Below are 15,559 nucleotides of genomic sequence, written 5' to 3' on the forward strand. Positions count from 1 at the left end.
AAAGGTTTCGAGCTATGGTTGGAACGACAAGAACATTATTAAACAAAAGAGAGCGAGAGGAAGAGGGGGTAGTGAATGAACCGTGGTGAGTGATAGGAAGGGCTGACCCGTCACCTATAATGAGGTCATCCGGTCCTTCATAGGGGCCGTGAAGAGCGAGGTTCTCGAGGTCGTTAGTAATGTGGTGCGAGGCACCGCTATCAACGATATAGGCAGAGGTGGAAGGGGTTGCAGCAGTGGCGGTGTGGGCTTGAGGTCGGGCCTGTTTTGGTGGTGGAAACGAGACCATTGGGTAGTCGCGTTTGAAGTCGGGGCAGTCGCTGATAACATGGCCGGTTTCGCGGCAATATTGACAACGCCCTTTAAAGGTTCGTGGGTTCTGGTTGTGGGCAGGTGGGGTCGTGTTTTGTTGGCGGTTGGAGTTGGTGTGTGGATGATAGGTACGGTTGTTGTTCGAGGAGTAGGTGTTATTGTGGTTGTAGCGATAAGCATGGGGTTGGTAGCCACGAGATGCGACATTGGCAGTGGGTGAAAAGGTGGTGTTGCTTGGTTCTCGTTTGACGACGAGTTCATGTTGGATGAGCCTTTCGTGAAAGGCTTCAATGGATATGGGCGTGTCTCGAGCACGGACCGCATCAATGACGGTTTTGTACTGCTCAAGAGGAAGACCATGGATGATTTGAGCGATGATGTCCTCGGCATCCATGGGTTTACCAAGATGGGCAAGTTGGTTGGTGCAAGATTTGATGGCAAGCATATACTCGGAGATCGTGCCATCGCCAAGAGTAATATGACGAAGATGATCCTTAATTTGAAGTATATGGCCGCGGAAAGGGTTAGCATAAGTAATAGCTAGGGTTTGCCATGCTTCATGAGAAGTATTGGCATCAAGAAGGATGGGTGAGACGGATTCGTGGAGTGTTCCGGCTAGGGCTCCTAGGATGAGGTTGTCTTGCTTAAACCATGTGGTGTAAGCTGGGTTGGGAACCGGTTCAGGGTTGGGTTTGGCTTCGGTTGCGGGTGGGGTGATGGTGGTGGGTTGGTTCCATCGAGGTAGGAAAATAAGCCATAACCTCGAAGGAGTTTCGTGATTTGGTATTGCCAAGATCGGTAGGTCAATGGGGTGAGCTTAATGCAATTGGGGAAGGAGATGGAGATGAGTGGTTTTGTTGATTCATCGTGGTTAGGAATAATCGAGTTTGTTTGGGTCGACATAATGGTTGCGTGAAGGACAACGAAGACGATGATGGTTAAGATCGATGAAGGCGTGATACCATGTGAAGAATAAGAGAGGTTGTGAATATTTGTTTGTGATTAATTGATCAAAACTAATGTACAGGATACATGTTTTTATACATACAAATGACTAGAGCTAGGTTACTATAATCATGGAACTAACAGCTAGAAGTTAGGGGAAGGGATAATTAACATGTGCTAAATAAAACTAACTAAAACAAGAAGCTATATTATAGGAGGAAGACTAGGCTTCCGTTGAGCTGCGGTTGTTTGTTCAACACTTCCATTGTTATTCGGCTAGGGTTTTGTTCCATTGTTAATCGTCACGCTTATATTTGGAGATTTAGAAGTATGGTTCTAGTTTATCGCCTAAACTTTTGGCATGATTTATGATTAGTTAGGCCCATTCTAAACAACTCCCTCTAGACCAGGACAATGGGTCGGGCAGGGGAAGAAGCCCTGAACCCACATTACGGGTTGATTGTGGGCGCCTGTGCGGGCTTAGGTGGGCCGGGCTGGGATGTGGTGGCCCTCAAACAGTCTGGCTGGCTATTGGGCCTGGCGGGCTGTTCAGTGTGAGTTTGTGAATGAGTGAGCTCGAGCCCAGCCCGAGTAAGTGGTACGGGCCTTGGGTGGGTCGATGGGCTGGGAGCTGAGTGAGCCCGTTTCCGGGCTAGACTATTGTGGGCTAAGCCAGCCGGCAGCCCAACAACGATACCCAACTCTATTCTGTTCTATTTTTTTTATGCGATAGGACGGAGAAAATATTTTATTTTGACCTTTTGTAAACGATAGAAGCAAATTTATAATGATGGATAACATTAATAGAATGTCAGACTTTGGTAGTAGGGTTGACTATCAAATTAAATTAACATAATTAATACGGAGTACAAAACTAGTATAGATCATGCGTAATGAATGCGCGTTATTTATATAGTTTTTTTGTATTATTTATTCATGTTGAATTAAAAATTTATTAATTTTTTTATATTTCACATTATTATATTTTGATATAAGAAAAAAAAAATTGAATTGTAAAATTAATCAAGAAAATTGAGTAATATCGTGAAATTTATATATTAATTATTTTTTCAATCACAAACTAATAATTTAACTTTATAAACTTCTCAACTTGTTTTAATGATTTTTCTTTCCCAAATCTAATAATCTTAGTTTATATTTTTGTTTTATAGAGAGCAAGATCATTCTCTAACAAAGTTTAGCAATTTATATTTAGATTTGTATTACTCCGTATGTAATTTAGAACAAACATTAATTAAGTTTTAACCTTCATGAGTGAAAAACAAGTGACTGATGCTTTGTTCTTTTACTTGCCAGTTAGTCTTGCTGAAGACGGGTCGAAGCAAATGACGGGTAATGCCACTCACAAAACGGATAGGGGGGACAAGGTGGGGGCACCCCCATGTGCTTCCTTCTCTCCTCTATTTGGGTCATTTGTGAGAGGAAATGGTATCCGTCACTCCAAAGTGACGGATACGTGCCGTCTTCAATGAGATTTTGTGTTTACTTGCAGGTTCTTAGGAATATGTGTGAAATAAAACTAAACTCCCCACTAATTTTGTTGTCGAGGGCGTGTTTGGTTCTAAATCATCCAACTTAATCGCAGGTTCCAAGAATAGAAAAGAGAGTTATTACATTAGCGAAATTTGGATATAAGAAGTGTGTTGTTCCCGAATCAGCTGAAAAAGCTCTATCAGTCCTCAACTCTGAAATTCATATAGTCGGCTGCAAGAATTTGAAAGAAGTCTGGCCCTTACCAGTATTTCATACATACTCAATTTCACCATTGTATACCATATAGTACTTGTAAATTGTAGTATTAGGTTAACATACTCCTATATAAATATATGAATAAGTATGCCTTGATGTATCTCAGTTCTCAAGCTATGAACCGAAGCTTTCGATTTATTGAGCTTAGAAAGATAGGAGCAAGGAAGGCTGGCCCTTACCAGTATTTCAATGTAAGAAATGTTTCGTCACAAATTATGAAGAATTTTTTTTTTTTTTTCAGTTATTTCATGGGAATAACCCATCATATGCCATTTTTTCTCAAATTAATCTATCATCGTGTTTAACTGAGAATAATCTCATCTTTGACGTCATTTAACTTGTACTGATCTCTTGAAAGGGATACCTATAAAACCGGTTACCTCTAGAACTGTTTCATTTTAATGAGAAATAAAAAAATCATTGAACAACTTCAATACTTCATCCCCTTCATCAACCAATTCTTTATTCTACAATTTCACCAACCCAATTTCCCACTACCACCCACCACAACAGGGTTCACCAAACCCCCAGAAAAATCTGGGCTCACTCATAATCGATTTGGGTTCGTTGATAATTAAACCCCCAAAAATCTGGGTTTCTTCGTTCAAAATTATGTTTCCAATCGATTTGTTTTTTTATAAATCCCCAAAAATCTGGGCTCATCAAAAGATTTTTGGGTTCGCCCATCAAAAAAATCGATTGAGTTTGTTAAAATTAAAATCGATTGAAATCGATTAAAGATGGTGGGCTGATAAACAAGAAATGCAACAACTACCCACCTCGTGATTCCATGAATTCTCACTGATCAGGGTCAATTTTCATTGCAATCTACAGTATTACACCTGCATCACTCAAACCCTAAACATAAAATTAAGTATAGAAATCAGCACCACAAGTCAATAACTAATAAAGATCAAGATCGGTGCTTTGCTTTCTGGGTAAGCTATACTTACAACATTAAGCAATTCATTTCGGTTTGTTGAAATTAATCGATTTGGGTTTTTTAATCAATTTTGGGTTTCTTTGGGGGGATTATTTGGGTTTGTTGATGATTAAAGTAGTAGGATGATTATTCTAAAGATTGGTAGCAATGAAGATGATGGCTATTATGAAGGTCTATTAGATTGGTTTTGGAGGTCTAATTATTTCATGAGAATGGAGATGAAGAAAGTCTAAAAAAAAATAAAAAAAAATAAATAACCCGTTTGGAAACCGGTATTAAGAAGTCAATTATGGGCTCGGTTCATTACAAGTTAATGACGTCAAAGATGAGATTATTCTTGCATTCCCGCACCACCATATGGACCATGTAAGCCACCCTTCTGGGGCTGCAGTGGCTAAGTGATCATCGCCCTAGCTGGTAGTCGAACCCGAGACCTATCAACTCCTACATCTCCACAAACTTTAAGGTTTAACTCGGTTATCACTGAACTAACACCACTTGATTAAATATCAATAATTCTTTTGGGCCATTCCCACTACATTTTGGAAATTCTGTTACCATATTTTGATGTTTTGCTCATCATTTGTCATTTATATTTATGCACCTGTGAATACACTTGGTCTTGGTTAAGGCTCCCGTCTTGCACTCAAATTATGTTAAAATGAATCAAATCAAAAGAAAATTATGACCCTTGTGAGAGTAGTAGCAGCCAAAATAACCGTTTTATAATCGGTTCATATATTTCTCTAAGACAATAATAATATCTTATACGGTATATTCTAATCATAAACCGTATCTCTTATTTCCTTCCTAATATATATGTCACCAGGTTTGTTGTTTTACTTGTTTGATTAGGAACCCACGATAATTTCTACATCAATCATGTTAGGGTATGATCGTGTTTAGTTGATATGTTTATTAATCATCTCCCCGTGATTAGCAATAAGTCTCTTTTAAGACGGATATTCGTCTTAAGATTAAAACGGGTCAATTCACATGTATGAAATCAGTCACCCTTTTGACGTTGGCATACTCTCAAGTCAAAACTCCGACGAGGATTTGAAATTGAGACTATTTTCAAACCCCTAAACCGGGCCGGCTCCGATCCATAATATTAAACCCGACTTGCCTTTGACCCGACATAGGCCCACTCAAAGCCCGCCTCTCGGGTCACTTATTGCCCAACTTGTATGTAGCTCGTCCCAACCTGTCCAATATCTCGGGACGATTCCGGCCCCCCCGTCCAAGCCCAACCTGCCCTCGGGTCAGCCCGACCTCACCTACCCGTTTGAGCATCCCTGGTGGGAACAACTACTACCCCGTTGTTATACTTGCAAGTGGCAACTACCGCGGATATAAAATACAACTAGACTTGACAAAGTCGACCCTACCCGACACCCGAACTCAAGACCTCAACCCGAATTAAGCCGACACAATATAACCTAACTCGAATATTTATTGTTACAAACTGATTATTATACACAAATAAATTGATAATAGTAGACCCAAAAATAATAATCGAACCCGAAAAGAACTGCCCTGATCCAAAATCTACAGACATGAAATGACCCGACCCAAACCTAACCAGATTAACCTGGTCTACTACAAGTCTACAACTTGTTATCCTACGTAATTCCCACCGAACACTAGTCCTAGTTATTAGGTTTACCACTACCTTAATCCTTAGGGAATCCATTTTCCTTAAATAATACTCCCTCCTAATCTAGCCTTCCTTATTCATGGGTGACACAAAATTTAAAGGTTTGATTTAAATAAGCATAAAGTATTGCTGTAAGGTGGGGTAATTGAAGATAACGGAGGTTTTGTGGGGTGAAGTGATTAAAATAAACATAAAATTTTACCCAAAAAAATAGAAAAAGTATTGTGAATAGACGAAAAAGAAAGTATGTGGCCATCGGCCCACCTGCAAGCCCAGTCGATCTGTGGACATGTAGCGGTCTTTTGAAAGACACGCTCGGTGGCGTAGAAATGCTTTCGACCGGATCGCTTTAGATCGGTCGGTTTCGTCTCGGTAAAGGTCTCGAAACGATGCAGAGATGTTCGGAGTCGCCACCAAGCATTTGTGGGATGCTTGGAACCCGTTCGAATCCACTTTATACCTAGGTCAATCAAGGCAAAAAGCGGTGTTTGACATAGGTACTAAAGATAAGGACTCGTCCCCCTTTTAGCATTCTATGCCTAAAATGACTCTCGTACGCCCTGGATAAGGCCATCCACTATCCAAAGATTCTGAGTAAGGGGTGAGGGTACGTATTGGGAAGCCCTCTAATCAAACACCCAATCCCGCCTGCGTTAGCGGCCTCTACTGATCGATCGTGGTTGTTTAAGTGTAAGAGTTGATAAAACGGTAAATGCATGAATGCACATCTAAAAGTTTAACCTAACATGTGAGCTTTCTAAGTCGGTTTGTTAATCCAAATATCAAGCATAAGATCTCAATTCGGATTTAGATTGATTTGCATGTGAAAACGGAAATTAAACATCCATTTACCAAGTTCGGGTTATGATTCTTAACACAATCCATTATTTGAAAAAGGGTGTCAAATGACAAAGTGTAAAAACACGTAAACTTGTCAATCTGATCCGTCATGTATAAGGGTTAACCGTAGTCAGGACCGTCCTAGAAAAGTGCTAAAAACGAAAGAGGATAGTGCCAGGCAGCCCCATTGGGGCGCGAGCCTATTGGCGAGGGAAGGGCTCTGCCCTGGTTTTAAAATATGAAAACAGACGGCCTCTTGGGGCGCGAGCCATGAGTCGACCCAAGGAGCGTCTCCTGGTTGTTAAAAAGGTTGTTTAAAACCGTTTTTTATGATTAATGATTTGCAAGCATGATTTGCACGACTCGGAATAATTACTATTATGTTAATAATATTCATTGTCGTATTTGCAAGTTTAAAAGGCATAGTAAAATGTGTAAAAGGAAAATGTTTGATTTGAACTAATTATGTTAAGTTCAATTATTTGTAATTAGTCAAGTTTGTCATCGTACTCGGATTAAACCGACATGGTATAAATAACCAAGGATGATTATGAATTACGACTAATATGTTTGCAAATGTAAACAAATGAGAAAAATGGTAAATAAAAGAAAAGGGTGTTAAAATACCCATTAAAATGTAATTAACCAAATAATATCACTGAGTCACGGATTTAACCGTCATGGTATAAAGAACCAAGGATGATTTTTATAATGGTCAAAATATGTTTTATCATAAAAATGAATTAAAACGGTAAATAAAAGAAAAGAATTTCTTTTAAAATGTAATTAACCATTTAATATCACCGAGTCACGGATTAAACCGTCATGGTATTAAGAACCAAGGGTGATTATGATTTATGGTTAAAACGTTTGTCATAAAAATGATTTGAAACATTTAAAACGGTAAAAACCGATTGCAAATAAGAAATGAAATAAAGAGGAAAGACGAGAACAATCACGGTTGAGTCTGACCTGGACACCCATAAGAGGCGCGAGCCTCCCTGCATAGCAATGAGCTTCTGTCTCAGGCCAAAACTCGGTTTTGGCTCGTCTAACCTATGTTTGAATCGTGTTATGCATTGTTCATGCTCATAGACTCATAAAAACAGTAAAGACATGAAATAAAGTGAGTTGTTTACACCCTCAAACTTACATGTATTGATGTTTTCAACGTAGACGACTTTAGAGACAAGTTTTCTCGTAGCGACTACTCACGATCAAGAAGTTTAAAAGAGTGCCTTAAAAAAGGATTTTGTTTTGAAAATATGTTGAATGTATGTTAATTAAAACATGTCGATTAATGTTGAGTTGGTCGAATGGGTCGGTCGAATGCACGGCGACGGTACCAAACAATATGTGTAAGGCTTGTGTTTACGATCGGTAGGTCGTAAACACGTGTCGATTTTGTGACTTAGGAAGTCGAGTCTAGAAGTTTAAGGGAGAGGTGAAGGGGCGGACGCTCGCGTAAAGAATATGGTGTGTGAAGGGTGGTATTTATAGAGAAATGTGGGAAGGTAGGTCGGTTGTGTTTGCTTAGAGGCTAAGCTGACACCCTAAAGAGGCGCGAGCTACCTTGAGATACAAGTGGGTGTATTGTCCCTTTCGCAAATTTGGATTTTGCATTTGTTCTAACCAAAGTTTTGTTGGTTGTGATTTGTGATCATGGATGGTTGCTTAGCCGTGTAAGCTTCCTCTTAAGTGATATTTGGGGTAGGTATTTTGTGTGCTTGACTCGGGTTTGACCCGTGTGAGTCGGGATTTGAATTTCAAGTCAGTTTCTTAGCTCAGTGTCGGTTTAGACTCTAATTAGAGTCATTTTAATACAAATGGTAAGATAAAACCATTGATGGCATTATTTTCGACATTCGAGATTTGGTTTGACTCGGGTTGACTCAGGTTGACTCGAGTTGCGGGTTTCTGAGTCGGTTTTGGATCCGAAGATGGTTTTAACTCTAAATAGTGTTATTTTAATGCAAATGAAGTTAGAAAACTTTTGAAATCATTTTTCGTATTTGAGTAGTGCATTAAACCGTCTCATGTATAGCCAATCCACGCACGTATATCAAAAACATGTTATAGTCCGATCATCATCGGGTGGTTTTTGGGAGGTGCAGATACTGGGTATCTACAAAGTAAGAAAACTAATTTAAAATAGGAGTCAATAGATTATTTTGGATCTACTCCAGTTTAATTACCTGTCGTCGCTCCTCTCTAGGTTTAGGCAGCGGCATTCAACAAAGGAATAAAAAAAAACCTTAAACCAAAGACAATGCTAGAAGAAGATAGATGGAGCTCCCTTCCTGACGACATCATCGCCAAGATTATTTCCCATCTCGACGTTCCTTGACCCGGAGCTTCCACTCCTATTAGGATTTCCGGCACTACTTTCATAGTCCATTATCGTCCTCTCGATAGGGTTACGTTCAATATTTCTGAATTTTGGAAAATTCATAATAACCTCTTCACCTTATTCATCACACCCTCTATCAGCATCTTTAGTATATATCTCGACCGTGCCATGTATGATGAACCTTGTTTAAGGCCTATCTTAAACTCATGGGCTTGTCGACTACGTGCTCGTAACACCCAACACATTATGATTGAATATGGTTTGTTTACCTTTGGTAACCGAGTTGCCCGCCTAGCGTTTTCCAAATTCAATCATTGGTATCACTTCACTTGTTATGTGCTAAGTTTGTTTCACAACATCCCGTTATTATTATTCTTCCAAACCTAAAGAAACTTAGTCTTGATTCGGTTAATCACGAATTTTTGGGACGGCTATTAAGTAGTTGTCCGTCACTTGAAGACTTGTCCTTTTCCTTTAATGATAAGCCAAAGAGTAAATATGGTTTGGTATCAATATCGAGTAAGACTTTGAAACGATTGCTGATCAGTGGGGACATCGAAATTATCATCGATGCTCCAACATCGGACGATTTATACTTTAGTGCTAATTCTCCACTTCAATCAATGCGGATGATCGGTTCGGTATCCAACCTCAAGTCTATTAAACTCATTGGTAGTGTATCAATGACGATGATCTACTGTAGTCCAAGCAAGACGATCTTCCCTTTTGTGATGAAACTTACATTAAGTGTGAGGTCGTCTAAAGTATTTGAACAACAACATATGCCGCCCTATTATTTTCCCAATTTAGATCGTCTTGTGTTAAATTTTTGTTTCTTATACAACAATGATTGGGATACAAAGGGTATATTTGTGCTTGTTGAACATGTTAAGCACTTAAAGTTGCGAATGGGTGACGTTCAACTCAACCAACGAACGTTGAATTTTTTAACGTGGTTGTTAAAAACTGCCCCGATTTTGGAGAAGCTCTTCATCAGTGGATGTAGAGTATATGGCACTCGTTCTAATAACGATGATTCTTTGGATAAAGATCAATTTTATGAAAATTTACTTAACTGTGCAGAGGATACTTCCGTTACAATTTCTACAGTTACTAATCTGTGACGAGAAAGATGGAATAGGATATTTGCTCTCCAAGTTCTGTTCATGGTGGTCCTAATTATTCGATAGCATAGTATAGTACTCCTTACTTATGTGTTTGTTTATTGAAAAAGTGTAAGCAAGTTCCCAATTTTTGTGTGGTTGCGAAAAAGAGAATTACCTCTATTGAGACAGACGGTTTCGTATATTTATTGTCGTGTAATCACATTTGTTTACCCAAATACAGATTCTTATTTAAGACGGTTTTAAGTTCTTCATCCTCCATTAAGTATTATCTTCGTTCCAAAAGGCGAGACAAAACTCTCAATATAATCCTCCACATCCCATAGATCAACCACCTTGAGCTTCTTCATATGGTGTATTTAGGTATTTTTACCCAAATCGATTAATTAGGGTCAATGTAGTCTATATTCGTTGGTTGAATGTATGTTTGTTCGTACGTTGTTAAGCAAATAGGAAAATAAAGTGCGTAATGTAAATTGACACGTTAGATTTTGGTGACGCGGAAAACCCAATGTGGGAACAACCGCGGGAGGGACGGTACCCTGCCAAGTGGTGCACTATATGAATAGGAGGATGATTACAACGGTAACGTTTATGCTAATCTTGCTGGCGTTAGGTGTCAGGCCTGCAAGATCTCAGACAGGTGTATATTTGTGAATGGTATGCCGTGATGCGGTTGCCTTGAGTATAATCTTGAATGAATGTATGGATGAGTGAATGCCCTTCTTGACTTCCTTCCTTGGCTATTTATAGGGTAAGAACCCTAGATATATCCTACCTCAAATATGGAAAGAGAATATTATTTTCATAAGGACTTCTTTCCAAATCCGGACTCCCTTACCAATTCTCCCCAATCTCCCTAAGTTCTCCCTAAGTTCTCCCTAACTTCTCCCTAACTTCTCCCTAACAATCCTTTCCTTAACGCGGGCACCTTCTATGACGGGCTCTTGATCCTTCTCAAGCCCGTCTCCCCTTTCTCTGACCGCGGGCTCCCTTCCTCCTCATCACTTCTTTGTAATCTTTATTTTACCAAATGGGCTTTCTTTATTATGCTATTTTTAGCCCAAACAGTTTGCCCCAAATTTCTTGTGAAGTACGCTTTTAAGTAACGAACAAGGAATTTACGTAACCAAATGTTAAAAACCCTACGCCGCCTTTTCACTTCTTCCCATGCAAGCCGCCTTTCTCCTCTTTCTCCGCACCCAACTCCCTCTCTCCTCTTTATAACCCCAACGTCTCTCTTCCACTCTCATTAATCACTCCAATTCATTTCAAAAAACTCTCTTCTCTTAAACCCTCAATCTTCATCCCCTTTAATCTTCATCGACTTCACTGTTCCCCTTCTCCGTCTTCATCATTAGGTAATCCATCTTCCCTTCCTTTTTTAACCTTCATTTTCTCTCTCCACCATGGGCAAAACTTGACAATCCACGTCAACTCCAACACCCTCCGACCGTAATCTTGACCCCACTTTCCCTTCTCGGGGACTTTTTAGACATCCACATGATTGTGATTCTGCCCTAACTCCGGCCGACATTCCTAGGATCAAGAGCCTGCTTGGTCTTGGTGACGGGGTGAATATCGCCATCCCTGAACCGGGACAGAAAGCTGACGCCCTCCATCCGGGGTGGGTTTGTTTCTATCTGTACCCATTTAAATATGGCCTTCGTTTTCCTTTCCCTAAACTCGTCCAAGATTTCATTTTTACATACAATTTTGCCATGGCACAAATTTTTGCTGCCATATGGAGAGTTCTTCTCTATTCTCTGGCCGCTGGTCAGAGTACTGGCAAATCTGTCACTCTGGGCGATCTGGCCTATATGTATAGCATCAGATCCCTGGGCAGGGGTCAGTTCTCATTCTGGGGCCATGGAGAGGCTCCCTTCAAACATGCGTCCAAATCCCGTGATGAGAAATGGTTTGAGGACTTCTTCTACGTGAGGAAGGACTCCATCCAGCCTCCCGCTGATTATATTTTCGAGAAATGGGCTCTGACTTCGAGTAAGTAGCCTCCCTGTCGCCTGAATTATTTTATCTCGCTGCTTACTAGCTTACTTCATCGTCTTCGTGCAGGCCCCTGTGACCTTACCCGCATTGGTGCCAAGATCCCTGCCTGCAGCAAGCTGTTCTGCATCCTTGAATCTGAGAGAAAGTTTCCAGACCTGCTTCCTGGTTTTTCACCAGCTTCTTCCTCCAACCCTCCTCAATCAGCTCACAGTATGTCCTCTGTTAAGGTTTCTGCAACCACTTTTACTTGCATGCTGTTTTCTGCTGACACTTTATTCATCCTGTTGTCTAAGACTTATGTACGCTTGCAGGTTCAAAAGTTGATCCATTGGAACTCATCCTCCAAAGTGCTAAAAGAAAGAGACCCTCTGCCAGTCCTGACGTGGCCTCTGCCTCCAAGAGGAGTGCTCCTGCTGCCTCTTTTCAGACTCCTCCTGCAGTTTCTAGTTCTGCCGCACGTGAGCCTTTGGAAGTTAGTCCGTTATCTCGCCATCCGCCTACTCCTCCTGCCAGTCCTCGTGCTTCGTCTAGTGGAGGCATCATTGCTCATTTTCCAGAAGGCTTTGGGAATGTGGATAAGGTACCCTACTGGCCGGAGATTGATCAGCTGCTCTTTCCTCCTGTTGAGGAAACGTTTTCGGAGTTCTCCCCAGAGGAGATGGCTGAAAATGACGTGCACAACGCCTTTATGGTAAGTATTCTTCATTTTCTACCTGTCTGTCTATCTGTCTGTTTCTTGCTTAAATTCTGCTCCTCAACCCTTTTGCTGACTTCTGATTATTTATGCCCCAGACTCTTCAGTCTGCACTCTACAACAGGAAGATGATCAACATAGTGCAGACCACCAGCCGTGCTACCAGCGCCAAGAACCAGGAGTCAAGGAGACTGCAGATCCGCACAGAGGTGGTTGATCGAAGGAGCGTGTGGTGGAGTGAAGACCGAGCTTGCTTGTCACCAAGAAGAAGTTGAAGGAGGGAGCCGATCACTGCTCGAACCCGTGCGGTGTGCAACACTTTTTCTCGATTCTCTCGAAGCGATCGAGGAGAAGATCACCGAGCCGATCTCCTGGCCACCAACGTTGTTGCATATGCCACCCGGCGGGAAAGATCGGTGGGATGCGTCTTTGCACTCGAGGAGGCTCCCACCCAAAGAGGCCATAGAGGAAGAGGAGAAGCAAATGAAATGCTCTACCCCGCTCAACCCGATCCGAGTATGCTTTGATGCCCGAGGTTGATGGGGTGAACTCTCTGCGTTGGCCGAGCAGTCTTTGGGGTGAGGCCGGAATGTCCCGGATGCTGTGACGGAGCTCGGGGAGCTATGGCGGCCGAGGATACGCAAGCCGGTGCGATGACTGAAATGAGTGGTCGGCAGCGGAGGAGGTACTGCAGGTGGAGGTCATTAATGTGACCGATAATTAAGTTTTTATATTTTGATGAATTTTTTGGCAGTCTGGCCCAGAGGTGGCAGACTTTGTAAGTTTTAAACTTGTTCTTGTGTTTGCTCCGCCAGGGTGGCGGTTAAACTTGGGGCCGTATTTTTGGCCATATTTAGAAATGCCCCTTGTCATAGTTTGGCAAGGTTTTATATATTGTGTGTTTGTCTGTTTGTTCTCCCTGTTTTAGGAAGTTTGTGCCGTGTCAGTCTGCTTGACTGATTTAGGCGAGTCTTGTCACCCTGAGATGGCTAACGTTCGACTCGACTAGGCTGCCGTGTCGACCGATGGCGATTTAGGCGTATGCTGCAATGTAAGGAGGAGTGGCCGTGTCAACCCAGGGGGCCGATTTAGACCACCTGTCGGCTGAAAAAGATCGATTCGGACCAAACTAGCTGCCGTGTCAGCCGGCTGGCTGATTTAGGCGTATGCCGCAGTTTGTGGACTACTTAACCTTGTTCATGACGCAAGGTGTGTTCGTCTCGTTTTATGCCAACAGGGCCGTCATTGAGGCAAGTTTATCGTCATTCTAGGACCAAATGGAGACGCTGCAGGATTCTGGTAGCGCAGATATCCCTACGTTCCATGTTCGTTTTTGCATGCATGTTGGGGCCCTGATTAAGTGCGATTAGTGTGAGCTACATCCAGGGGGTGGTATCAAGGGTAGCTGGATAAGCATATTCAGCTGTCAACCAGGCTCCCTTTCGTATGTTCCACAGTCTGCCTGGTGAGGGTGCTCCTTGTGGAGACAATAGGTTCGGCATGTTGGAGTGCCATGTGCCTTGTCACCCCGCGTTGGCAGTTGACAGTCTTGCTAGACATCCTTTCAAAGTACCATAGATACCAGAATTCAAAGTGATGTATTTAGAGAAGCCTGAAAATAAGAAAATCTATTAGAATGATGTGAAGTACCTGTTGCGCCATCTCATGGGGTACTGTGAGCAATTGTGGTCCCGGACGCCGCTGCACCACACCATCCAATAGTAGTTTAAAGTTTTTTAAAAACAACTAAAGACACCGAGAAATAAGAGTGAAATCGGCGGATGCCTACTACCGGATTTTTATTTTATCTTTAAAAATGATTTGGCTTCTCATAGTACATTATTCTGAAAGCTAGAGTCTACTTATTATCAAAAGTAATATCTCTTCAGGTGAAGTATGTTCCATGGGCGTTGTATGATTTGACCGTCCATAGTCATCATTCTGTATGCACCATGGCCAACAACTCCTTCTACCTGGTATGGTCCTTCCCATTTGTAGGCGAATTTGCCTGCTTTTCGATTCTTGGTGTTCTGGAACACCTCTCGGAGAACCAGGTCTCCTACCTCCAGGAGCCTGATTTTTACGTTCTTGTTATAACTCCCCGCCACCGATCGTTTTTGTAGGCGGCCGACGGATTTTTGCGCTTGCTCGCAGCTCGTCAATCGTGTCCAGGCTTCGCCATCTCTCGCATTGTTCGGTTCCCTCGTCATGTTTTCATACCCGTGAGTGGGAACTAGAACTTCGATGGAATGATCGCTTCCGCGCCAAACACCAGGTGAAGGGTGTTTGACCTTGTTATATCTTTGGTGTCGTTCTACCGACCATAACACTAGTGGCAATTCATCTGCCCACTTTCCTCCTAACTCCTGTAGCCTTCTTCTCAGATTGTCCATAATGATTTTATTGCTGGATTCAGCTTGTCCATTGGACTTTGGAGTCCTAGGTGCTGACTTTTTTAAGGTGATATTCCAGTTGGCACAGTATCCCTCGGTATCGTTGGAGATGAATTGTGAGTCATTGTCACATATGATTTCTGATGGGATCCCAAATCTGCAAATGATGTTTCGTTTTATGAACGAGATGACCTGTTTGTCCTTTACTTCCGTGAATGCTTCTGCCTCTATCCACTTGGAGAAGTAATCTGTCATTGCTAGCATCCAGGTTCTGTTTCCTGTGGCCCGTGGTAGAGGGCCTACTATGTCCATGCCCCATGCCATGAATGGCCAGGGAGAAATAATAGGGTGCAGAGGCTCTGCTGGCTGGTGAATCATTGGTGCTGAGCGCTGGCAGGCGTCACATTTTCGTGCGTACTCTGCTGCATCTGCCTTCATTGAAGGCCAATAATATCCCTGTCTGAGGGCTTTATTTGCCAGACTCCTGCCCCCTGCATGGTTTCCACATTCGCCGCTGTGGA

This window comes from Silene latifolia, chromosome 11 (genome assembly GCF_048544455.1).
Source record: "Silene latifolia isolate original U9 population chromosome 11, ASM4854445v1, whole genome shotgun sequence".
NCBI classification, from domain to species: Eukaryota; Viridiplantae; Streptophyta; class Magnoliopsida; order Caryophyllales; family Caryophyllaceae; genus Silene; species Silene latifolia.